Source organism: Protopterus annectens, chromosome 4.part1, assembly GCF_019279795.1.
Source record: "Protopterus annectens isolate FY-2018-M chromosome 4.part1, PAN1.0, whole genome shotgun sequence".
NCBI classification, from domain to species: domain Eukaryota; kingdom Metazoa; phylum Chordata; order Ceratodontiformes; family Protopteridae; genus Protopterus; species Protopterus annectens.
In genome coordinates this window covers 820,166,164-820,193,135 of record NC_056734.1, presented here as the reverse complement: position 1 = coordinate 820,193,135, position 26,972 = coordinate 820,166,164, and the positions used below count along the sequence as shown (strand labels likewise).

At 38.7% G+C, this 26,972-nt stretch overlaps 1 protein-coding gene and 1 long non-coding RNA gene across 2 annotated transcripts in view; one reads left to right on the top strand and one right to left on the bottom strand.

Moving 5' to 3' along the window:
• NGEF (neuronal guanine nucleotide exchange factor) overlaps window positions 1-26,972 on the bottom strand; it is a 760,193-nt gene that overhangs the window by 651,388 nt on the left and 81,833 nt on the right. The window lies entirely within an intron of this gene.
• Window positions 4,517-5,333, top strand: LOC122801083. Its single transcript, XR_006364665.1, has 2 exons — window positions 4,517-4,696; window positions 5,106-5,333. It is a non-coding gene; the product is annotated as an uncharacterized LOC122801083 (long non-coding RNA).

Here is a 26,972-nt window from a genome sequence, read left to right as displayed (position 1 = left end):
TTCACCACACATGTATCGAATATTGGGTAACTGAAATTAGGCCAGGGAGTAGTGGAGTAAAACAGGAGTCAGTCCTGGGTACAATGTGCTTCAGTCTGTTAGTTTCATGCATATCTGAGGGAACAGAACAGGATCAGAACTTTGTTGGTGACACAAAATTGGATAACACAATGGACAAGGGAGGGAAGACTCTGAGAGGATTTAGAAACAATGACCAAGGGAACAGAGTGTTGACTGTCAAGGTTCAGTGCAGGCAGGTATAAAGCACTGCACCTGAGCAACAGTAACCCTGGTGTGAAGCATCAGTAGGTGCAGTGGAGTACCAGGGCTGCAGCAACCCCTACGGTGACGCATCGGCTGGGGTGGGGCAGTGGAGTACCAGGGCTGCAGCAACTCCTAGGGTGAAGCATCATCTGGGGTGGGGCAGTGGAGTACCAGGGCTGCAGTAACCCCTAGGGTGAAGCATCAGCTGGGGTGGGGCAGTGGAGTACCAGGGCTACAGCAACCCCTAGGGTGAAGCATCAACTGGGCTGGGGCAGTGGAGTACCAGGGCTACAGCAACCCTAGGGTAAAGTATCAGCAGGGCAGTGGAATATCAGAGCTATAACAACTGTGGTGTGAAGTATCATCCGATGAATAGAACTGATGGTGGCACAACAGGAAGAAGATCTGAAGGAGTTAATCACATCTAGCCTGCACCAGTCAGATAAAGGTTAGATGGCAATGGCTAGAGTGAACAGAAATGAGGCCTGTATCCTTAGGGATGGACAAACAGAAATTGATCTTGCTCTAGTCTTGTCCTTCTCAGGCCACACTTTCAGAGCTCTGTGCAGTTCTGGAAACCATACAAGAAAAAAAGGTATCGGGCTGTTTGAAGGAGTCCAGAGAAAACCCTCAGAAGAGTGACTGAGATGGAGGAAAGCATATAGCCAAAGACTACAGCAGTCAGAGATCTTATCCTTAGAGACCAGAACAGACACAGGGATGATGACAGGGATGCACAAGATTATGTCAAGGAAATCTGATGGACTTATGCTGAACAGGATTGTCATAAACAGAGAGAGAAGCACAGGGAGCAGGTTGGCAGGAACAATGGTTCCTTGGTTCTTTGAAGAACTTCTTTAAGGAGAAAGCTGGGAAGTCATGGAGTGGATTAATTGAACAGGTAGTAGAGATAGACTCCACAGAGGCATTCAGAATATGGGACAGGTACAGAAGAGGGAGTAGTGAAGATAAGGGTGAAAGAGAAGAATGTTAAATTTACATAAGGATCAGTCTAGATAGGTTACAGTCACTTTCTGCCATCAAGCAAATGTAAGGTAAAAATAGAGCAAACTGCAAATGTTTTGTTTCTTCTGCATGTATAAACCAGTGATTTTACACTACTCTTTTCGGCTATGTGATTTACATACTTCTCTGCTTTGCTGCTGTGAACATGTAAGAATTATTTTTTCACAGTCATTTGGGCATATGAATACTCTGGGTTCAGGCACCTAGGCAGCGAGACATTTCCCTGTGGTATATTTGGTTGGGGACACATGGCTGAAGTGGCATTTAGCTGCAGAGAAATATGGCTTTCTGTGAATTCCCTGTGGACAAAGAGAAGCACATATTGCCTTGCCCACAGCTTTAATAACCAAGTGCATTGGGGCAGAAGAAATAAAGAGTGTTGTGCTCAGTGTACAGTACATGCTTATGTAACTACAACATGTTGAAGTGTGCTGCAGCATGGAGGGAATGTTGCATGCTATTGCAGTCACATTTATGTTACAATATGCATTTTAGGTAATGTTCTTTAGATACTGTAAAAAGGGGTAGAGGCTCACACACACAAATTATAAAGGCGCTGCCCATTTTCCACTTCATTTTTAGTGCCATGAACATGCCCACTGGCCAGCCTGCTGCTGATGCCTGCCATGCTGCTTGTATTCGGATTCAGGCACCTACTCTTTTTAGCTATGTGATTTACATACTTCCCCGCTTTGCTGCTGTGAACATGTAAGACAATTATTTTTTCATTTGGGCATATGAATACTCTGGGTTCAGGCATCTAGCCAGCATGACATTTCCCTGTAGTACATTTGGTTGGGGACACATGGCAACAATGACATTCAGCTGCAGAGAACTATGGCTGTTGTGAATTTCCTGTGGGCAAAGAGAAGCATGCTGTGCCATGCCCACAACTTCAATAGCAAAATGCACAGGGGGAAAATAATGTCCATGGCCCCCAAGGCAACATGACACAGCAGGAATCATGAAAATCTCCTCTTTTTGTACAATCCTGCATCAGCTGGCTGAACGTCTCATCATCAATTCAGCTTCTGCTGCTACCTCAGTTGTCTCCTCTTTTAGGTAATTTGTGCCTACATGCATAATAACGTGTGTCCACTTCTCCCTTTTAGTGACCAATTTAGACACCTCCTCCAAGAATAAGCTCTGAATACCCCCATACATTCTCTCATTTCATTCACTAGTTAACTGTAACCCTTTCCTCTCTACTTGTATGACCACAGCCCTCCTCTCTGTTGTCTGAACTAGTAGTTGTCTCCTCTCTCTGTGCTGCAGATGATTCCTTATGCATTCCTCCTTTTCTCATCCTACAGACTCTCTCCAACATTCTGGTATTTTTTTCTCTCTGCTGTTTTCATCTGGCTGAGTTCCCTCTCTGCACACTTTCTTCTTTTTCTCTTTGTGGTGATCACTGGTATATGACTACTGCAACTATATTCTCCTTCTCACTTGTCACAGCTATCTGCATCTCTCCTTGGCTTCCTTCATCTTGACTTCCTTACTGTGACTGCATATCCCATTTTCCCTTCAGCTGAATCTGTGCCACCCCACTTTATATCTGCCCGTGTTCTTTTATCCTCTGCATTACTACCCCAGCAATTTCCCTCCCCACCACATCCTGTCTACTAGCCTTTCACTCCAGTCCTACTCAGTCTTTACATTCCTGGCTATCTAATCCACTGTTATCTCTAGCTCCCAAATTCTCCTACAAAGTCCCCTCATTTCATATTGCCTCCACAGCATTTGATATTGCCTGCACAGTTTGTGCCACCCCAGAGGTCCCTGAGCCAAGCAGGTGCCCTGCATTCTGAGCACCTCAGAAATCTGTCTCTGATCACTCTTATCCAGTTGGTGTTGCTCCTTTCATGCAGCCCCATTCTTGGATCTTACTTTTTTGGATTTTTTAATTGTTCCTTTTATTTTCTGCTGATGCATCTTTTTTTAACCTAGCTATGTCTTTTTATTCAAGTTTTCTCTTTGGCATGGTAAATAAATGTGAAACAAGACACAGTTTATGGGATTATCCCTGGGATTCAGAAATGTTACCACTGACATTTTTGTTTCAGATACAACCCTGTCACAGTACTTTACCTAGAAGAGGTGCAGCACCATAGTGTGCTGTCTCTCAGGACTACTACAAATGTGAATGAGGTATGCCAGGGGAGCTACATAGGATAATTAGTCATGTACTCTCCCCTGGAAATACCAGTGGTAATTAAGCTATATACATAGGCAAATGATTCAGAGAACTGCCCTGCTGTGTAAATCCTTACTGCCAGCCAAATTAGCTAACTTAGTCAAAACGTCATATTCACCCATTACTCTTAATAGGACAGATCACATTAGAGGTAAATGCCAAGGAGTTTAGCAGTCAGGTAGTGGTGGTGGTGGTGGTGGTGTGTGTGTGTGTGTGTGTGTGTGTGTGTGTGTGTGTGTGTGTGTGTGTGTGTGTGTTCATAGGTAGGTACTAAGCTATTGGCTCTAGGGCTATATAAGCCAAGCCAAAAAGGTACCCTGGCTTTCGCCACCCAAGAAAATTATTTTCCTGTACTCCTATCAGACTAAGACTGCTTTTTTTATAGAGCGGTAAAGAATGCATGCAAAGTAAACCATAGACAACAGAGCCAGTCTTTTACCTCATACTCATGAAGAAATGAGTGTAATAGTACAAAAAAATTGAGAGGATGAGAAGGTGACTGTGGTTAACGAATAACTGACAACTCAGCATTCACCAATCTCAGTGACCCCTTCTGCTATATCAGAGTATGGTCAGCTGAAATCAGGCTCCCAATGTTCCTACCTCTGGAAAGATATTATCTATGTCACCGTACCTTTCAACTCCACCTGCATTGACTGTAATAAGGGGAAGCACTAGACCCCAGCCTTTCATTTCACTGGGTATCTTATAGGATTGGCTGGCTGATATAGGTCTCAAATGTCCAGATTAGCTCATGGCATCTGGTTTTCTAAGTAAAAATATGTTGCGGTTCAGAATTCCTATTTTCAGTACTAATGATCCTGAAAATGAAAATTAAACTATGTGTGCACTGCTGAATGCAAACACCACACAGGCAGTTCATGCAGTCAAAGGGATGTTGCCCAGGTCTGCTATTTGCAATCTTGGGATTGCTGCTTGCACTTACACCAGCCCCACATATTCTAATGTTGCAGACAGTTATTTTATTGCATGCCAGCAGCTTTCATTAATAAAGCATAACCTCTGGCATGTAATTCAATTTATTTTCTGATCAGGAATTTGTATATTGAGTGCTAAGTGTACAGCTCAAAGTCTGGATCTGTGATTTAAGCCTAGAGGGAAGATAAGCCCGTTGCCATAGGAGCATAAAAACTCTGCAGCAGCAGACTTTGAATACATGAGGTACATGGTACAGCAGTAAGCGAACAGGTATGTTGGGGGAACTGGATTCAGAAATAGAAAATGACAAAGTCACGAGACTGCATTACTTTAATTAAATGCACGCACATGATGTCTGATTTTCAGTAATTTGTTCTGGTTTCATCATCATTTTCATGAAATAATATACTGAAATATTTTATGTTTGGTTTTGTAAGGACGTTTTCAAAGTGAATGCAAAATCTTCTTATAGGGTACAAAAGTCAAATTTGCTTTAATTGTGAAAAAATGATGGATGTCACATTCTGTATATTTAGAATTTCTGTTAAAGGAATGTCCTGTCTTTTTATAAAACTTGATAATAGTAATGCACAGATTTCAATATATATATATATATATATATATGATGTGCTAACTAAATGTCCATGACTGTTTCTGACTTTAAGGTCCTTTGTTGCAGATTCTTTAATCTGGAGGTTGACCGTTATGGAGGTTCATGATGACAAAATGGAAGTCTGGAATATTATGCTCAACCAGGATATGCAGTTTGATAAATGGAGGAAACAGACTAATGAATCATTCAATCAGCTGATGGAGTGATGAATGGCAGGTGTAAACAATTTAAAGATATTTAGTACTGGCATCATCCTGAGTAGCAGAAAATAAAAGAATAAAATGGTAACTCTAAGAATTTTGCCTGCATTTGTTGTGAATATCTAGTCCTAGCAGGAATAATGCAAAATACCTGATTTTTTTTGTGCAAATATGATTACAGATTAAGACAGAAAAAGGGCCAGACTCTTTTGTGCTTGTAGATTTAAACCTACAGTTTAAGTTAAGGATTCCTGGCTCCTTTGGGGAATAAAAAATAAAAAAGACTTGCAGCTGATAAGCTTATTGCAAAATTATTTTAATCCTAAAGTACTGAAATACAAGAGACTTATACATTTCAGTTTCAAATAATGAGAGTCTCATTGTTTGTGTGGCTTAGCTGAGAATTTCAGCACAAAACTTTAAGAAGTTGATAGGCAAGATGATATGTGATTATGTGGAATAATGAATACATGGAAAGAAAGTTAACAGAAAATAATCTAACATTTCAAAATGCCTAAATATTGGCATAACAATGCAAAAGAACACAGTAAAAACATGTGCAAATATAAGTAATACAGAAAAAAAAACCTCATGCAAGTATCAGTTGTTTTGCTGCACAGCATGAGGGTATAAATTGAATTAAGATGATACCATGCTTTTGGTAGACATGGATGTCCAGCAACAGTGTGCAATTCCAAGGAAAATGAGCAGGGAGGGGGGTGTGTGTGCATAGAAATGCACCAGTGACAGCTGCGTAGTCATGATGGTTGGTTGAGGTCCATCCTGTTTTATTGATATCATAATTTAGTAATGTAATGATGGTCTCAGAAGTTAAACAGACATCGTAGTCAGCAGTTATAAGATTGTAAAGCTTGCAAAAGTAAAATATTGCAAATAGAAGCTTGATGTATAAAATGTTTGAAGCGTCTTTAGTAGAAGCATGGTAGCTACTGAAGAAAAAAAATGATTTATGAGAAGTTCATGAAATTATGAAATCACTTATTTTTATTGAGCAATGCAGTTCTCAAAGCATTTCAAATATTGAAAAAGTAGTCTCTTCATAAGAAGAATCCTTGCTAGAGATTGAAGAATCTGTGAAAGAGCAACCCAGACATCCAGGAATCCCAGGGATATGATGCAGTGCCATGACAAAGATGTGCAAGAGATGCAGAAAGAAGCCTAAATGCTGAAGCAAATATTTATGATAGTGAAAATATGAGTAGAAGAAACAACTTCCCCATTATTGGTCTACTCTAGGGAGGAGGACAAAAGGACGTTCAGTGGACTTATCCGCAGATAATTTCTGATACTCTTAAATAGAGCTAATACAATAAAGATAAAAAGATCCCTTTCCAAGTTAAAAAAATCAAATGTATCCATGCATTTCATTTATGAATTCTTCTACTTTGAGGTAAAGGAAGTGATTTTATAGAAAGCACAGTTCAATCCACACATCACAATATGGGTGTAAAAACATTTCTTTCAGTGATGCATTAACTATAATAATTGGGAATCTCATACCACCTATGATTCCAAGCTATTTTCTTGATAAAAAGATCAGATGGACTTCTAAGCTATGATGCTGTGTCAGACATAGAAGCAGCAGGTAACAGATTCATTAAATATATAAAGAAACAATAACTTCCACCACCAAAAAAATGGATTCCATTTGGGTGCGCGAACATGGTTTCTCCTTTTTTTTAATTTGCTGAAGCATGTTTATTTCATCTTCTATTTTAACATGCCTCAACCAGCACACAAATTCTGGACAAAATCAAAAATAACAGGGTTGGGGAGGCACAAAATCAGGGGCAGATTTTAAATACTGATTTTATAAACTTGGAAAGTTGATAGAATAACATGTTTTATATCAGCATGTATTTTCTGAAAGATATACAGTCTGAAACTAAAATATTTGTCGTTATTTATTGACTTTGATTTTCAATGATTTGCTAATAAACCACAGGTTTTATGATGAACAGATCAAAAACATGAGGAAAAAATCTGGGCACTGATAAACTCTTTGCAGTTGAGAGGCATGACTTTGTCCCTATGTTTTTGACTCTACACTGCAGCTACAGACATGGGCTTGAATTTTAAACAGTAAAGTTTACTTTGAGACTGCAGCATCTTGAAGAAAAAGTGACACTTTTTGTAATAAATAGCTGCTCTTTCTCTAAGTGTGTGTGTGTGTGTGTGTGTGTGTGTGTGTGTGTGTGTGTGTGTGTGTGTGTGCGTGTGCGTGTGCGTGTGTGTGTGTGTGTGTGATTGAATCCTCTGACGTGGGTGGTTATTTTTTCTAATTCTATGCATACCACCTTTACATTAAACAATTTTGCTACTGAGTACATGTGATCTGATCTTATGACTACTTGACAAACTAGTTTCATACAACTATTGCCATGTGGTTCTGTTTAGTTTATCTGGATGTTAAGGAATAATAGAAAGAAATCATCAAAACCACCTACAGAAACATTCCTGGTGTGGGCAGGATTGTAAGGGTTGTCAATAAAAGTAGAAGGAGAGAGGAAAAAACATTTTCCCCATCTGGACCCAGGAAGTGATAAAACGTGTAGGATATAGTTTGAGAAATATTCCCAATAGCCCTCACATGGGGGTAGGGGACACCCAATCTGACAAACATCCATCTTGGCACCTAAGTTAGTAATGAACACATAACACATTGGTAGATGACAATATCAGAGACACGGACCTCACTGATATCATTCTCTTTAAATCTGAGGGCTCTTCACCAGATGATTAGAATCCACCGAAACGCTGCCTGCAGACATCTGAAGATATTCTGGCTGTACTGAATATCAGATTGGGTAGAAAGACAGTGTTCCAGTAAAAGGAACATGAAATAAGCACTGCCTGTTCCATGCCACTGATGTATGTCTTTGCATGAAAAGCAATTTCTTGCAATTCTCTTTTTCTAGTAGAAACTGCAGGAAAAAAATCATTCACTCATTATTGTTTCTTTTAATGCATGCAAGAACTGATAACATAGACTTGTTATGATTGTGAATCTTCAGATTTCCTTTAGTTATGTTTAATTTACATGAGTTTGTGGGCTGCAGAAATAAACACAATGGTAACTTAAAACACAATGCCACGTTATCTATCTTGTAAATATTTGGATGATTAAGGAGTTAGTTTAGCAAACTTTCCTGCCCCAGTTGTACTGTTTGATATATTTAATCTATAGCTTTCAACTAGACGTAACACTGTGCAAGGTTAAATGTGGGTAAAATTCAGTAGCATTTGGTCAGAAATTCCTTGACTGTACTTAATGAAGTCACTAGGAACTATTGTGTCTGTTGTTTCCTTGAGAGCAGGTAAGAATATTGATGGCAGATGTAATGAAACAAGCAGATTAAACCACAGTTTTGGTAAAGTGCTTCAGTACTGAAGTACAATACTACCCCATTTGCCAAAAATGATACTTTTTACCGCCCTGCAGCTGACCATTACCTGTCATTAGCTCTTCTCCTTGTTCACTAGGTCTGCTAGACCAGCCTTAGTCTTTCCTGGACTCACCCTGGCTCTCACCCAGGGCCATTGAGGGGAATAAGGACAGAGGTGAAGCATCATACTGGTCCCAGAGAATGTGGCCTATCCCTGTCACCCTGTGGAAACCTTGCAAACTGGATGCAAATGTACTCCTTCTTCATCATCAATGATGATGATGATGATCATCATCATCATCATCTTTATCAAGATCGTTATTGGCTGTCACCACCTTCAGGAGATGCAAACATGTTCCATACATGCACCACCTCCTGACTAGCAGGTATACCTCTTGTAACATGGAACTCCTCAGGCTCTTAATACTGCTACTGGTATTGCAGCAAACCTAGGAAAGGGGCTATGGAAAATAATTTAATAGTCACTGGATATTTTGTCCAAGATGCATCTGTTGCATGTAGTGGCCATCCATGCTTGCCATGCTAGCAGGTAGATGGACAGATGGACCCCAAATGCCTCCTGAGAGGTGTAGTCAGGCAAGATCTCTGGGAGTCTGCTGCTGATGCTGCCTCCTGCACATGAAGCTGTAAAAGTCCTGGTTGTTCCAAACATTCCTGCCACTTGGATACTGTCTGCTCTATTAGTTGCCAACACTGCTGTCATGTTAGCTCTTTCTGTGTTGTTGATCTTGGTACTATTGGCTATATATGAACCACCTCTGATGTGATCTCTTCTGTGGATTGAAGAAGGGGCAGAGTTGAGCAGTGAACCTGTTGCCAACAGACATAAGGATTTTGCCCGCTGTTTCACTCTTCAGTTTAGCCCTAACTTCTAGTAGAAATTGATCAGTGCCATTGAAAAGGGAAATTAATACAGGATAGCTTGGAATTCTACTCAAAATCTGTAAGACAAACCCAGGAATGAAGGTATGTCATCCCTCCGGTGCTTACCAAAATAGCTGTCCTGTCTGCAGAATTGTGAGCAAGGCTGATTATGAGGTTTGACATGGTCAAAACTGTGGCACCCTAAATGCAAGTTTATTTCTTAGTTGAGTATTGTCTTCCTTCTCTGATGAGTGAGACATCTTATTCAAGAATGACAACTGGAAACTTAACATAAGCACCTGATAGCAAAGTACCCTTTAAAAAATGTAGAGAACATGTTGACTGTTTTGCTGAAGAAATCCAATCCCCTATACTTCTAACCTGGGGATAAACCATGGGACTCTGGGAAGTAGGATTCCTCCTACGTTTTGCTGCAGTTACCATGGAGTATTTGATCAGGTACTTAGTCCAATATTCACAGTCCTTGTGAGGACAAAGTATCTTATCATCAGAGCCAACTTGTCTGGTTCTTTCCATGCTTCTGTAGCATGAGTGCTACCATCTTGTCTATGGGAGTGACCAACGAGAAAATGATGGAAGGGACCATAAGGCCTTCTGCAAGGCCTGTATTGAGGCCAGAAAAGCACGTATGGGTCAGCATCCCCTTTTCTGCATCATTAGGAGAATCTTCACAAATTTAAATTCATCAAGGGGAGTAACTGGGAAGCTGGTTTCATTATTGAGATGAGGTCCAACTCAGGAGACTTCAGTGGGGAGTACAAATGTTTCCTCTTACAAATCAATTTGGTGCGTCTCTTCAGTGGAGAGCATTCTGGGAAGGATAACCCAGAAGTAAAGACAAATCTGGACTCATCATGGCAGTTACACAAGAGGTTCTCTACCCTTTATTTCCGCAGCAAAACACTCTCAAGGACTCAGATGCAGGCAGGATCCAACCAAAGCCATACTCTGAAAACCACTTTATATGTCCATAGAGAGGAAAAAACAGGTGCCATAGAACTACAACAACACTTAAAGTTATAAAAACAAATTTAATTAATTGTAAAACCAAAACATTGCTAATAGTGAATTGTAAAATTGGTTAAGCGCTTTCGTCCCTAACAGCAATTGGGACTTCATCAGAATACAAACTGATAGCACATTTAAATAACATACATCATCAGTCACATGATTCAGATTCAACAATTGTTTGTTTGTGTCTTTCGGCTTTTAGGGGTCGCCACAGCAGAACTCCGGTCCGCTAATGTTTGGTAGTGGATTTTTACGTATCGGGTTATCAGCCCTGACGCACAACCTTCAATGAAGGCATGCCCCATTCACGTATGCCTCCACACAGAAGATGCTCTATCTGAGAATCGAACGGGACAACGTCTTACTGTGAGGCGACAACGCTACTGCAGCACCACCACTGCAGTATCCAGCCCTAAATAGATGAATTAAAGGCACACTGCAATACTGAATACATTCTACGGTAATACTGAAACACTAAGGTGAATCACCCATCCATAACAATAACACTAAAAAACATGAACACATGATAAATAAAATAAAATAAATAAAATGTACATTGATCATCACACGTCACCTACACACTACCCCATTTATGATCTTAAAGCCCATAGTTTTAACACACTCATAATGGAGGAAGATTCATTCAACCCTCGGACATTTTAAACATTAGTAATTAATTACCATTGAAATAAACAAAACTCAAGCTGTTCACTCATGGTCTCCCCACTAGGGCTGACTGCAACCTTTTCCAAAACATGGAAGCAAAGATTATGATTTAAAATCTTTTCCACATATTTATATAAAGCATTCTTATTCATTTTTATTGTAATATCATACATATTTTGGTAAATCTAATCCTATAATTGACATTCTGTGTTAGTAATATACAATGCTGTGCAGCTGTTGCAAATCACAACATAAACCACACCTTTAGTATTACCACTGAAGTGACTACAATTATTCCTATAAATCTGGCCATTAATCAATACATCTCCACTCTCTCTGACATATCTGCATTGCTTACATCCGCCATACATGTATGTACCCCTCTTTTTGTTACTACAAACAAGATATTGGTTATGTGTAGTTTTCATTAAATTCTTAAAAGTTAATTCCTGTCTTGTACACAATACAGGGTTTCAGACCCACATAATTCACTACATTACTAGCTATTAAATATTCTAGTTATGTTCAGTAACTCCTCTAACTGAAGGGCTATCAAAGGAAGAGGTCAAAATTATGGAGCGACAAAAGCCAGCATCCATATGGGTGCTATTTAAAACAGCGTCCTTGCCACTATATCTTGTTAAAGATCTGCCTATTAAAGGAAGGTACCACCCAATCTCTCGGTAACAACCTCACGTTGGATATTACCCAACAGTAAATCAGGGTAACCCTGCCTTTTTAACATCTCAGAAAGTCAACAAATCTCATTCTGGAAGGTGGTGTCATCCAATACCATCCTGGCAAGATGAAATATTTAACCTTTAACTATGGCCCTTTACTGTTGAAAAGGATGACAACTCTCATAGTGTAACAGGGAATTAGAGTATGTAGGTTTGTCAAAAATGGTAAATGAAGTTGCTCTTTAAAACAGTCTCCATCAAATTAACTAACAAATTAATAGTTTTATTATCATAGCTTGTCAAGGTTGTTAAAAATTCATCAAACTACTTTAAGCCCTCACAATGTGAAATTAAAAAAAATAAATCCTTAGCATCGATAGTCACAGATATCAACAATTCATCTTAAAATTCATTAGTGGCCAGTTTCAAAAAATCCCAGAGGAGACCTTTAAAAGATAAAATAAGGCATTATTGTAGCCTTTTAGTTTAAAATGAATACATTTTGCTATTGCTTCAGTCTTGGAACCACATGCATCAACTATTGGCCTTAATGGTGGATTCAGGTCATCCTTATGGATCTTAGAGATTCCAAAATAGAAGGGGTGAAGGGTTTTTTCACCATCAGGAACTCAAATTCCCCCTTATTTCATTGCCCTGCATCAACAAATCATGTAACAATCAGTCTTAAAATTTGCAATATTCACTTCATTAAGTGAAGCCTCTTTGCATGTATCGTCCATTAATATAGCCATCATTTTACTGACATAGTCCATAAAATTCATGACTACTAAACCACCATCCTTATTAGGTTTCATTAAAAGAATGTCATTATTAGAGCAAATGACTTTCAGCAAATCCATTTCAGTGTTCTCCATGTTGAACGTAACTACATTTTCCATGTTTACTAAGTACAGAAAAACTCAAAATATCATGTATTTCATTCTTACAAATCTTCTGAAATAAAGAAACCACAGGGTGGGGTGCAAGATAAAAGTACTAGGATTATATAAAACCACAGGAAAAGCATTGTTGCCATTTCTAAACCAAAGAGCTAAGTTTAACTTATGTATGAATAATCTATACTCAATAAGGGGGTTACTAATGGATGCTCTTGTGGGAATGAACATGTTGCCATGTTTAAAATAATTAGCATGTGCTTCAGTAACATAACAGAATTTAATATTCTGAAGTCCTTGCTGAAAAAAATCTCTAAACTATATAATTTTGATTCCAATTCATTTTCCCTGTCTCCCTCCCTCTAAACCACCCCCATCCTTTCAGTCTTGTTACTTCTCTCTTTACTTGGGTCAAAAAACCCTTCCCGAGGTGTATTGTATGACAAGTTGTTCTTGTTTAAAAGTTTAAAAGACATTCTGAACTCCTCAGGGGTGGTGTGTCTAAAGAGGTAAAAGTACTGTCATCCTCATTGAATTCATTAGTAACATCATCTGTCACAGGGAGGTGGGGCAGTGAATCCTCAGATACAGCCAGGACAGGCCTCTAAGAAAGACCACCCTAGATACATGCTCCTTGGAGGCGGCCACAGTGGTGCAGTGGTTAGTGTTGCTGCCGCACAGCAAGAGGTTCTCCGGTTTGATCCTCAGCTGGGGTTCCTTCTGTGTGGAGTCTGCATGTCCTCCCTGTGGTCACGTGGGTTTCCTCTGGGTGCTCCGGTTTCCTTCCACATCCCAAAGACATGCTGTAAGTGGACTGGACACTCTAAATTGGCCCTAGGCATGAGTGTGTGCATGTGTGTGCCTTCTGTGGAAGGTTGGGCACTGGGATAGCAACTCAACACTATAAAACTCCACTGCCAATCATGAGTGGACAGGTAATCCACTGTGGCAACCCCTAACTGGGAAAAGCTGAAAGAAGAAGAAGAAGAAGATACATGCTCCTTGGGCGGCTTCTGCTGCAGTGGTTGTAGTACTGGCACGGTGTCTGGTGCCAACATCCAGAACAACTGCAGAATCGCTGCCTCTAATACTTCATTGACCCACACTGAGGCAGTTACAGAACTGATGCAGAATTATAGCTGAGAATGCCAAAATTGGACTCAATGCAAGGCCTTTTGGCTCCAAGGGCACAAGGATTAAGAATTCAGATTTTGATGCACTTATAGGACTAGTTCTTGACCTCTGCAACCTCCTTAATGCCATTGATGTTCAGTGCCAACAGTACCAACACTAACAACATTGATACCGATGGCAATCCCAATCCAGGAAGAACCATCCTGATCAGATTAAGAAGTTGCGGGGAGCTGTGTACCCTTGAACTAATTGGCACAACACAAGACAAAAGACCAAGGGCAGTAAAGCCTGCTTTAAAATATTCTCTTAAAACTGTAGTGGATAACTCCAATGAATTACACTGTTGAAGAGAATTATCAGCTGTAGCCAAATAGCCTGAAACCTAGGTCAATCTTCCCTCAGTGGATGAACAAATATAGAATTTGCAAAGTCTGAAAATTCAAGCCGAGTTTGAAATCATAAAATGGTTCTGTCAACCTTTACATTAAATAATATCTTCTTCCTCAAATCTTGGAGTTCTGAAAACATAAATGGGCACAGATTTGAGTTCTTGTTAAACCTTTGCAAATTATATTTCATATTCATACAAAAAATAGCTGGACAATTTCAGACAAACTATACATTTAAGAAGACAATGTTCAATTTGTAGGGGTACTAAAACCGATGGTGGGAATATTGTGAATGAGGTCTGCAAGTGTTGGATATCCCAAATATGGATTAAAGCAGACAGGGAAGGGATTAGACTGATCCCGAAGAGGCACAATGCAGTGACCAGGAGCAATCCAGGTGTTGCTACTGATGTGGTGTAGACGTGCATGACAGACAGTGTGAAAGATGAACCCCTGTGAAACTGAGCTTCATTTGGCAAGACGCGTGTGCAATGTATGTGTATCTAGAGTCTTCTACTATTAGTGCAGCATGAGCCATCTTTATTAAAAGGGAAAGCACTTTGAAAAACAAAAATGTTGAGTTTAACTTCCAGGCAGAAAAAGCAGCAAACATAGCAATATTGCCTGCTGCTGTACCTAATTCATGAACAGTAGGTAGATTTTGGAGACCCCAGACGAATAAGGTAGCCGTGATTAATATACACAGGGAGGTGACCAAGCAGAGAATGATGCACATCTACAGCACATGATGCTCTGTCTGGAATGAACTAGAATGGACAAATAGGCACCTCTTATATGACCTTTATCTGACATGAAACTTCGTGAAAGACTGTCTTAAAATGCAACATTCACAGTTGTAACTGAATTACGGATAGTAGTGTTTTTCTCTTAAACTATCACCTGCTGATACAGCGCACTGTAAATTAAGATTGTGCAGTCTTTTATGGAAGTACATCCTTTCTCTATGTAAGAGTATTTTCTGCTCATAATCAGTCCCATAATTTGTTGGAATGGCAGTAGGAAAATACAGCCATTTGAATTTGGCTAGGCTACCTAATTCCTGACGAAGGTCACTTCCCATGCAAGAGGGAGCACTAAATGATGTCATGAAAAAGAATGATTTTACCTGACTCATACTACAACTCAAGACCCATTATGTCAGGTTGAATTGAATGAAAGGGCAAACAAGCTGTGATTATCCTTGCAAAGTATTGGCAGTTAAATAAAGATCACGGAAACAAAATGCTTCAGTTCAGAAAAGAAAAAAGTAACTTTTGCCAGAAAATGAAAACTTTAAGTAAAAACTGCAATCAGGTTAATTATGCTGGTTGATGGTATTTCTATATGGACCTGCATGAGAGACAGATGGAGAAAAAAACGAATTCATCTGGGCCTGAAAAATGGGCCTAAATAGCTTCTTGTAATCAATATCAGTGACTGACCTGTTAGATAAAAATAAACCCGGTAGAAGGGGGCCTAGAATAGGAAAGCATGGTATGATCTACTACTGAAAGGGAGAAAGCATGGTATGATCCATTACTGAAAGGGAGAAAGCATGGTATGATCCATTACTGGAAGGGAGAAAGCATGGTATGATCCACTACTGAAAGGCAGAAAGCATGGCATGATCCATTACTGAAAGGGAGAAAGCATGGTATGATCCACTACTGAAAGGGAGAAAGCATGGTATGATCCATTACTGAAAGGGAGAAAGCATGGTATAATCCACTACTGAAAGGGAGAAAGCATGGTATGATCCACTACTGAAAGGCAGAAAGCATGGTATGGTCCATTACTGAAAGTGAGAAAGCATGGTAATGATCCACTACTTAAAGGGAGAAAGCATGGTATGATCCACTACCGAAAGGCAGAAAGCATGGTGTGATCCATTACTGAAAGGGAGAAAGCATGGTATGATCCACTACTGAAAGGGAGAAAGCATGGTATGATCCACTACTGAAAGGCAGAAAGCATGGTATGATCCATTACTGAAAGGGAGAAAGTATGGTATGATCCAGTACTGAAAGGGAAAAAGCATGGTATGATCCACTACTGAAAGGCAGAAAGCATGGTATGGTCCATTACTGAAAGGGAGAAAGCATGGTATGATCCACTACTGAAAGGCAGAAAGCATAGTATGGTCTATTACTGAAAGGGAGAAAGCATGGTAATGATCCACTACTTAAAGGGAGAAAGCATGGTATGATCCACTACTGAAAGGCAGAAAAAGGCAGAAAGCATAGTATGATCCACTATTGAAAGGGAAAATATGCTTTTCTACAGACAAAACCTGACTTGGAACCAGAGGCAGGATATTCTTCAAATACCTTCACTTCCTATTTAGCCAGTACATAATTAGTAGATTGCCTCCTCCCCCCCTTTCTATCTCTCTCCCTCCTTCAAAGTCTGGCGGGTGAAGGAGAAAATGACAATTTTCTGGAGCCCAATGATGGTTTTGCTTTGAGCTAAGACTTTGTCCCTACTCTCAAATGTCCCTATTTTGGAGGAACATTCTTATTTACAGGTCCGATTTACCCCTTCACAGGATGTTCCTATATTTTGGAGATATATCCCTATTTTTAGGCTTGATTTACCCCGCCACACAATTTTCTGAATCTCCCTCATCACATGTGATTTTTGAAGATGTCTGGTATACAGAAAACCACTCTAGATGACCAACATACTGGTGGAAACAATAACTTAAAGAAAGAGGACTCACATTTGACATGTCTCTTTTTCTTAAGCAAAAGTAAACAAACTTGTATGGTACAATTTTGCACTGTTGTTCACTTAAGTCTGTAAACACTGTCTCTTCAATAATGTCTTTATATCTTTCCATCATTTTTGTCACTCTGTGTTTTTTAAGCATATTTTTTGAGTAATATCCCACATTCCTTCGGGAAGTGGGAAGACTTATGTAATGTTTAGTATTTTAATGTTTTGCTAATTAAATATCCATATTTTTATCTGGATGTTCCTGCTTTTCAAGGGCCTTTATTCCTGTTTTCAGTGTTTGCAGGTTGAGAGGTATAGACTTGTCAGAATCATCTTTAGAGGAATTTACATTGTTTTTTAACTCTAAAGAAGTGGACTGGCCTGGAGGAATCTCTCCTAGGCAAGGCACCTTTCAGAAATAACTTATTTTCTCTAGTTCTCAGTGTCCTTCCATTTTTTTTTGACAGATAGAGAAGTCTTCTTTAAGGTCAACAGGACCCAAGCAATGTTTTTTTGGAGGCGATTTGTGCCCACAAGAAACACATTAAGAGAAAAGTGCTTTCTCAATATCCAGTTAATAGTCAAAATAAGCAGTAAACCTATTAAACTGGTACAAGCTAGAAAATGTTAATAGTTGGCAGGCTGATCATCTAGGCTACAACTACTACAATTAGAAAAAACACTAATGGCGTGAAACAACCTAAGGTGGAGGAGAAAGCAGAAAAATTGAAACATGTAACCAGATTAGATGAAGAAATGCTCCAGAGGAGTCATCGAAGGAATTCAAAAGCTACTAAATTACCACCAGAAACAGAACTGCCCACAATCTCCTGAAAAAGGAGGCCTGTTTACAACAAACCAGCAAACAAGGTCCGAAGTAAGAAGGGAAGGAAATGAAGTGTGGAAATGTTTTACTAGTTCTGAAATGTCTGAGATGGCACTCCAGTCCTTGCAGTACAGAAGGATCTGCTACTAAACCAGTCATTCTAGGAGGTAGAGAAACCTGGTTAAAACAAAGCTATTTTTCCTCTGCATTCATAAATGACAATTTGTAGGGGTACTAAAACCGATGGTGGGAATATTGTGAATGAGGTCTGCAAGTGTTGTTGGATATCCCAAATATGGATTAAAGCAGACAGGGAAGGGATTAGACTGATCCCGAAGAGGCACAATGCAGTGACCAGGAGCAATCCAGGTGTTGCTACTGATGTGGTGTAGACGTGCATGACAGACAGTGTGAAAGATGAACCCCTGTGAAGCTGAGCTTCATTTGGCAAGACGCGTGTGCAATGTATGTGTATCTAGAGTCTTCTACTATTAGTGCAGCATGAGCCATCTTTATTAAAAGGGAAAGCACTTTGAAAACAAAAATGTTGAGTTTAACTTCCAGGCAGAAAAAGCAGCAAACATAGCAATATTGCCTGCTGCTGTACCTAATTCATGAACAGTGGGTAGATTTTGGAGACCCCAGACGAATAAGGTAGCCGTGATTAATATACACAGGGAGGTGATCAAGCAGAGAATGATGCACATCTACAGCACATGATGCTCTGTCTGGAATGAACTAGAATGGACAAATAGGCACCTCTTATATGACCTTTATCTGACATGAAACTTCGTGAAAGACTGTCTTAAAATGCAACATTCACAGTTGTAACTGAATTACGCATAGTAGTGTTTTTCTCATAAACTATCGCCTGCTGATAGAGCGCACTGTAAATTAAGATTGTGCAGTCTTTTATGGAAGTACATCCTTTCTCTATGTAAGAGTATTTTCTGCTCATAATCAGTCCCATAATTTGTTGGAATGGCAGTAGGAAAATACAGCCATTTGAATTTGGCTAGGCTACCTAATTCCTGATGAAGGTCACTTCCCATGCAAGAGGGAGCACTAAATGATGTCATGAAAAAGAATGATTTTACCTGACTCACACTACAACTCAAGACCCATTATGTCAGGTTGAATTGAATGAAAGGGCAAACAAGCTGTGATCATCCTTGCAAAGTATTGGCAGTTAAAAAAAAGATCATGGAAACAAAATGCTTCAGTTCAGAAAAGAAAAAAGTAACTTTTGCCAGAAAATGAAAACTTTAAGTAAAAACTGCAATCAGGTTAATTATGCTGGTTGATGGTATTTCTATATGGACCTGCATGAGAGGGAGATGGAGAAAAAAACGAATCCATCTGGGCCTGAAAAATGGGCCTAAATAGCTTCTTGTAATCAATATCAGTGACTGACCTGTTAGATAAAAATAAACCCGGTAGAAGGGGGCCTAGAATAGGAAAGCATGGTATGATCTACTACTGAAAGGGAGAAAGCATGGTATGATCCATTACTGAAAGGGAGAAAGCATGGTATGATCCATTACTGGAAGGGAGAAAGCATGGTATGATCCACTACTGAAAGGCAGAAAGCATGGCATGATCCATTACTGAAAGGGAGAAAGCATGCTATGATCCACTACTGAAAGGCAGAAAGCATGGTGTAATCCATTACTGAAAGGGAGAAAGCATGGTATGATCCACTACTGAAGGGGAGAAAGCATGGTATGATCCATTACTGAAAGGGAGAAAGTATGGTATGATCCACTACTGAAAGGGAAAAGCATGGTATGATCCACTACTGAAAGGCAGAAAGCATGGTATGGTCCATTACTGAAAGGGAGAAAGCATGGTATGATCCACTACTGAAAGGCAGAAAGCATGGTATGGTCTATTACTGAAAGGGAGAAAGCATGGTAATGATCCACTACTTAAAGGGAGAAAGCATGGTATGATCCACTACTGAAAGGCAGAAAAAGGCAGAAAGCATAGTATGATCCACTATTGAAAGGGAAAATATGCTTTTCTACAGACAAAACCTGTCTTGGAACCAGAGGCAGGATATTCTTCAAATACCTTCACTTCCTATTTAGCCAGTACATAATTAGTAGATTGCCTCCTCCCCCCTTTCTATCTCTCTCCCTCCTTCAAATTTTGGAGGGTGAAGGAGAAAATGACAATTATCTGGGGCCCAATGATGGTTTTGCTTTGAGCTAAGACTTTGTCCCTACTCTCGAATGACCCTATTTTGGAGGAACATTCTTATTTTCAGGTCTGATTTACCCCTTCACAGGATGTTCCTATATTTTGGAGATATATCCCTATTTTTAGGCTTGATTTACCCAGTCACACAATTTTCTGAATCTCCCTCATCACATGTGATTTTTGAAGATGTCTGGTATGAAGAAAACCACTCTAGATGACCAACATACTGGTGGAAACAATAACTTAAAGAAAGAGGACTCACATTTGACATGTCTCTTTTTCTTAAGCAAAAGTAAACAAACTTGTATGGTACAATTTTGCAGTGTTGTTCACTTAAGTCTGTAAACACTGTCTCTTCAATAATGTCTTTATATCTTTCCATCATTTTTGTCACTCTGTGTTTTTTAAGCATATTTTTTGAGTAATATCCCACATTCCTTCGGGAAGTGGGAAGACTTATGTAATGTTTAGTATTTTAATTTTATGCTAATTAAATATCCATATTTTTATCTGGATGTTCCTGCTTTTCAAGGGCCTTTATTCCTGTTTTCAGTGTTTGCAGGTTGAGAGGTATAGACTTGTCAGAATCATCTTTAGAGGAATTTACATTGTTTTTTAACTCTAAAGAAGTGGACTGGCCTGGGGGAATCTCTCCTAGGCAAGGCACCTTTCAGAAATAACTTATTTTCTCTAGTTCTCAGTGTCCTTCCATTTTTTTTTTGACAGATAGAGAAGTCTTCTTTAAGGTCAGCAGGACCCAAGCAATGTTTTTTGGAGGCGATTTGTGCCCACAAGAAACACACTAAGAGAAAAGTGCTTTCTCAATATCCAGTTAAATTCAAAATAAGCAGTAAACCTATTAAACTGGTACAAGCTAGAAAATGTTAATAGTTGGCAGGCTGATCATCTAGGCTACAACTACTACAATTAGAAAAAACACTAATGGCGTGAAACAACCTAAGGTGGAGGAGAAAGCAGAAAAATTGAAACATGTAACCATATTAGATGAAGAAATGCTCCAGAGGAGTCATCGAAGGAATTCAAAAGCTGCTAAATTACCACCAGAAACAGAACTGCCCACAATCTCCTGAAAAAGGAGGCCTGTTTACAACAAACCAGCAAACAAGGTCCGAAGTAAGAAGGGAAGGAAATGAAGTGTGGAAATGTTTTACTAGTTCTGAAATGTCTGAGATGGCACTCCAGTCCTTGCAGTACAGAAGGATCTGCTACTAAACCAGTCATTCTAGGAGGTAGAGAAACCTGGTTAAAACAAAGCTATTTTTCCTCTGCATTCATAAATGACAACTTTATCATTTTTAGCAATAACAGGGTGATTCAAAAGATAGGAACAGACTAAACTAATCGCAATCGATATCTCAGATAATGAGAATACCCCAAACTGGAAACTTGTTCAGCTAGTCTTAGTGGTCCAAGATAAAAAGTGTTACGACTGGAAGAATAGTGAGCAGAAGCTACTGTGCACTTTCATGTATGACATAAAATAATTCCAGATTCTCTGTGATTTTCACAATTGGTATGTTCAGAGTAATGACTTTATTCTACTTAAATTAATATTTATTTGTATATTGTTTGTGTGATTTTTCTCATAGAACTTTTTAAAATCTCTTTGAATTCTGTGGTAACTGATCTTGTTTAGCATTTTCTTTTAGAATTCTTTATTCATTTGCAGCTGGAGATAGAATCCTTAAATGAGTATGCCATTAATGACTTGATAAAGCAGAAGTGTCTTGTACAGTGTACTAATGCTGTGTATATTTAAAGGTAACGTGATAACACCAGTGATATGTGTTCCTCATGTAAAAAGCTGGATGATTTGCTTACCATTATTAATAGTATATCTAGACTTACTGATGACGATTACACTTGTCCAATTGGAGAATTGTTGTTACATATATTAAAGATTGGACTTATGTTATAAATGATGTTAGGCAAAGAGCAAATAGAACAGATTAAGGTAAAAGAAGTGTCTACTGTCAATAAAAATCACTCATCGTCTCTTGAACAAGATAATAGGACTCACAACTTTGGAATTCTGGATGCAAGTATTCAGCAATCTGAGGATTCAGAGCATATAGACAAAAATAAAAAAGAAAGAAAAAAGGAAAAAGTTCACAACAATTAACAAGGCAGAAAAAGAAAATGATTGATATCTATAAAGCAAAGAGAATACACACAAAAGGACACTGCTTTGTTGTATAAAACACAGATTAAAGGCAATGACATTTTTCTACCAGAAAACCTTCAGTCTACAAAAAAAAAAACATTTTTCCAAAATAAAAAGTAGAAAAGAGAGGCAAGGGGTAGGTGAAAATGAAGAAATCAAAACTGAATGTGGAAGGATTGAAGAACATTACTGTAAGTAGAAAAGTAGAAGAAAGAAAGATTAACAATGTGTCTCAAGCTGTGGATGTACAAAGCCAGTTAGATGAGAATTGTATGATTGCAAATGTAATAAAAATAAGAACAGTGGGATTAATGGTGATGAAGATCATTCCTTTGTAAGTTGAAGGTTCTTCAGATCTGGTTGGAGAAGCTATTCTTGTAATTGGCAATTCAGTTATTAGAGGACCTGACACTTACGTTTGCAGAAAAGATAATGAACATTAAATACTGTTATACTTGCCTGTAGTCAAAATAGAGGATGTGAGAAAGGCCTTAGACTACCTCAACATAAGGAGGTATAGATCTGTTTTTATTCATATTGGTATAAATGATCTCATCCACAAGGACTCTGACTGTTAGAAGGGAATATACAGCCCTCTTAGATGGTATAGTTGGTATAAGTGTTAGGACATAGTATTCACTAAATGCATATAGAAAAGAGAGTCAGGTCACCATGAATGAAAAGAGTTTTTGGATAAATACCTATATGAAAAAAAATGTGTCATTTTAAAACAATGGAAATATGTAGAGCATCCAAACCTAATTTTGAGCATGCATGTTTAGAAAGGATGCTGTGCACTTGTCAAGATCAGGGAAGAGAATTTTTGCACAGATATTTTGCAATATTCGACAAACACAGGGCATCATTTTTGTCAGGTCAAAAATTTAACAGTTAGCAGACAGCAACAAATGATGCAACTCTGATGGTTGTTAATGTTTTTACAGGAAAATCTGTTGCTGTCCAGCAACATGGTACAATGATTGGAAACCATTTCTTTCAGGGTATAAACGTTTTTACTGTAACAGACATTTTAACAAAAAATCAGGTGGAGGTGTTAGGATAAGGATTAAAGATTGTTATGAGACCCATGGTTATTACATGTTCAGTGATAACACCAATACTGTAGATTATGTAACTGTGACAATAAAGACAACTCTAGAACATATAACAATTGTTGGAGTGTATAGCCCACCAAAGTCAAGTGCTGATGGCCTAAAAGAATTCAGACATTTCCTGCATGAAACAGGAGGGAAGAATGTTAGTGGCTGAGGACTTAAATTTATGAGGAACGGACTGGAATAATATAAATTCAACAACATTAGCAAGGAATATTTACAATGTATATTTAGGAACAGCACCTGTTTCAGACTGTACAAAAAGCCTACCAGGGAACGGAACATACTAGACAGTGTTTGTGTTCCTAAAGAAATTATTATAACTTCATGTCAAGTTTTACAACTGTTGATGTGCAGTGCTCATGGGGTTATAAAGGTTAATCTGTTGCTAGATACTTCTGCCAAACTGAAATCTAAATCAATGCACAGAATATTAATAACAGATTATGTGGAAGGAAAACTGTCACTTTGTAAAAGTAATTGGAGTGATGTGTTTGGTGGAGAAACTGCAGAAGGAATGTGGAAAGTTTCGAAAGAAAAATTGTTTGAATGCAAGAAATCAAAATAAAGTTTAACATTAGGCTCTAGGCACATAACATCAGAAGGATATAGCTTCATAAGAACAAGACACTTGATTAAATTGAGAGACAAAATCTCAAAGAACTGGAAAACAGGTTGCACTATGACTAAAGACTGAAATCAACAAGCTGAACAGACAAATTAAACACAGTGTGAGACAAGAAGAAAAATTTGACGAAAGTTTCTTTAAAGATATTGAGCATAATAGGAAACTATTTTATGGATATATAAGATGTATTCGAGGTTGCAGCCAGGCTGTTCCACAAGGCTCTGTCCTAGGCCCATACTTGTTTAGATTGTATCTTTCAGATCTAGCTTTTTCATCTGAGGTATTCTACACTCTGTATGCAGATGACTTAAAGATGGATAAACTGATTACATGTGTTACAGATAGGGCGTGCCTGTGAAGGAATTTGACTAAGCTGACCATATGGGGACAGGTGAATGTTGATAAATGCATAAAAAACTAAGCATATGAGACTTGAGAGACATAAATTGAAAGGTGAATATTTAATACAGCAGACAATGATTGAAACTGTAGATTCATTTAAGGACCTTTCAGTTTTTCTAATCATATCAACCAATTGGGTAATGATAGTTATAGAACTATGGGTTGCATAAAAAGATTTATAATGTCTAGGAAATCAGAAATGATGAAGTCATTGTTTGTTAGTTACATTACACCACAACTTGAGCATGGAATAACAAGATGGAAACCTTATAAGAACACAAGGAGTGAACTGGAAAGAGTACACTAGAAATATAACAAGGGCATCCATGGATGTAAAATTTTAAGTTGTTATGAAAGGCTAAAATATCTGATCTTGTACAGTGTGTCATATATATATTTAAGAGGAGACTTTATTCAGGTAAATAGGGCATTAAGAAACAACTTTCTCTGGGAATGATTGGGATTATCAAAAAGTAGTAGAGAATCATCAGACAACACATAGGAAGGAGGGTAGAAGATTTCACACTGGCCTGAAAAATACCACTGCACTAACCATGGACTAGGGTTTAAATATTATAGCACCAGTTTAATTCCTATTTTCTGTGCTAACATATAGAAAGTTAAAGTCAAGTTATAAGACTTCTGTAGTTTCTGGCCGAAAAGGGTACTAAAGTGAAGTGGAATTACATTTAGAGCTTTCAGAAGTAGTACCCTGAACCCAACCTTTGTGTGGGTAGTTAGGTTGAGGTGTAAGTTGAATTGGCCATATAATCCCCCAAAAGATTCCAGTAGGAGACTCAGTGGAATCCATCAAAAAGACAGTGTCAAAAAGGTTGACTTCAAATGGAGGAATGCAATCTTGTGAATCAGTGATACATAGGTTCATAGGTTATTACTAGTCATTTGATCTGGATGCATCACAAGTAGCCTAGCCAATGCAATACCTACTATGTTACCCCCTTTTACATGGGAGTATGGACTCAGCCTTGTGGTATATTTCCTCGTACTCATCTGTTCATCCAGGCTGTACTGGAATAGGGTTAGGTACCTGCTTTACTTAATATAAAGGGGGAGTTTATTCCAGAGGACAGACATTTTTGGGAGAGGTATCTAACCCACCAGCAAGTTCTGTTGATGTTGCAGTAGAAGTTTAGGTCTCTGGAATAAGTGTGTATGTATGTGGGTGTGTGTTTAGTGTTATATTGTTTTGTGACTGTGAAGAAGGTCATGCAGGACGGTAAGCCAGGCAGAGGTCACCCTACAGGAGTCTGCTATGAGAAGGAACATAAGAGGCAAAGAACTATTGTCTTTTACAGAGGATACAGAACTCAGATTCTTGACTATTTTAGTGAGGAAACAAAGGAATCTGTTAAATTAGATCATGTGTTTGGGCAGGCACATGCCAAAAGGAGCAGTGTGTGCTATTATGGGCCTAATAAAGGAGTCATAGAGAGAGATAACAATGTCTCTGTATATAGAAGATATACATTTGGCAGTCAGCTAAGCTAGGTAGAAGGATTTTCTAATGACTGTAGAAACATGGTGATCATAGGGTGCTCATTGTCTACATAGGTGCTCAGGCCCCCAATAACTATGCATTTTGAGAGTTTTTTTCCTGGGGAGTAGGCTCTTTGGTATTCATGTTTACCAAAGGATCGAATACTGCACATTTTAGCAGTTAGCCTTAGACTATGGTCCTGGTACCATTTGTTTGTATGTTTAGACCCACTTGTAGGATTTCTGAGTCCTCCTGAGAGTTGAACATAGCTCCAACTTTGCAATCATCTACAAACTTGGACATGCAGAGTTGACTGACATCAGTCTAGACACTGGAGATGTAAATACCAAATAGAATGGCCCTTCAAATTCAGGATGTCAATATCATTAGTCTAGTATTGAGTAACGGTGTCTCTGTCAAGTCATGACTGACAGCTAAACTCCAAGATAAAGCAAACCAGAGATCCAAGCTCATGTCAGAAAGGCTGCTGATATTTGTTGGGATTGCATGGATTCAGAATGAAAGCATAATCAGTTGTTGCCGTCAATATGAACACAACATCAGACTAGAGTTTAAAAAGCATAAGCTTCTACAATCCTGCAATTCAGCATTTGACCCTGAAATGAGGTCGAAATCAACACGGAGATCAACACCAGTGGTATTGACCATGAAGGCAGATATGAAGGGGCAGCTAAAGAATTGTCTAGAAGCCACAACAGTCACCGGAGCATGAACAGGGCTGGTGAGAGATATGACCTCATAAAAAATGGTTCAAATTTGGTAAAGCATATTTATGTTAACAAACATGTACTCAAAACAGCACACAGAACATATACAATTTAAGTAAAATATCTGTGCAGAGAATAACAGTAAGGTTCATTCTGGGTTTTAAGAACAAATAAGTGCTAGAATTACATTTCTAAGTAATATATTTCAATTTGAACTACTCTTTTTCTACTGGACAGTGAAAGCTAACCCTAACTGCACAGCAGGACTACACTGAGAATTAAAGACTGAAGAAGGTATCTCTAAATAGACTTGTAAATTCTAACCTTAAGAGAGAAGAGTTATTG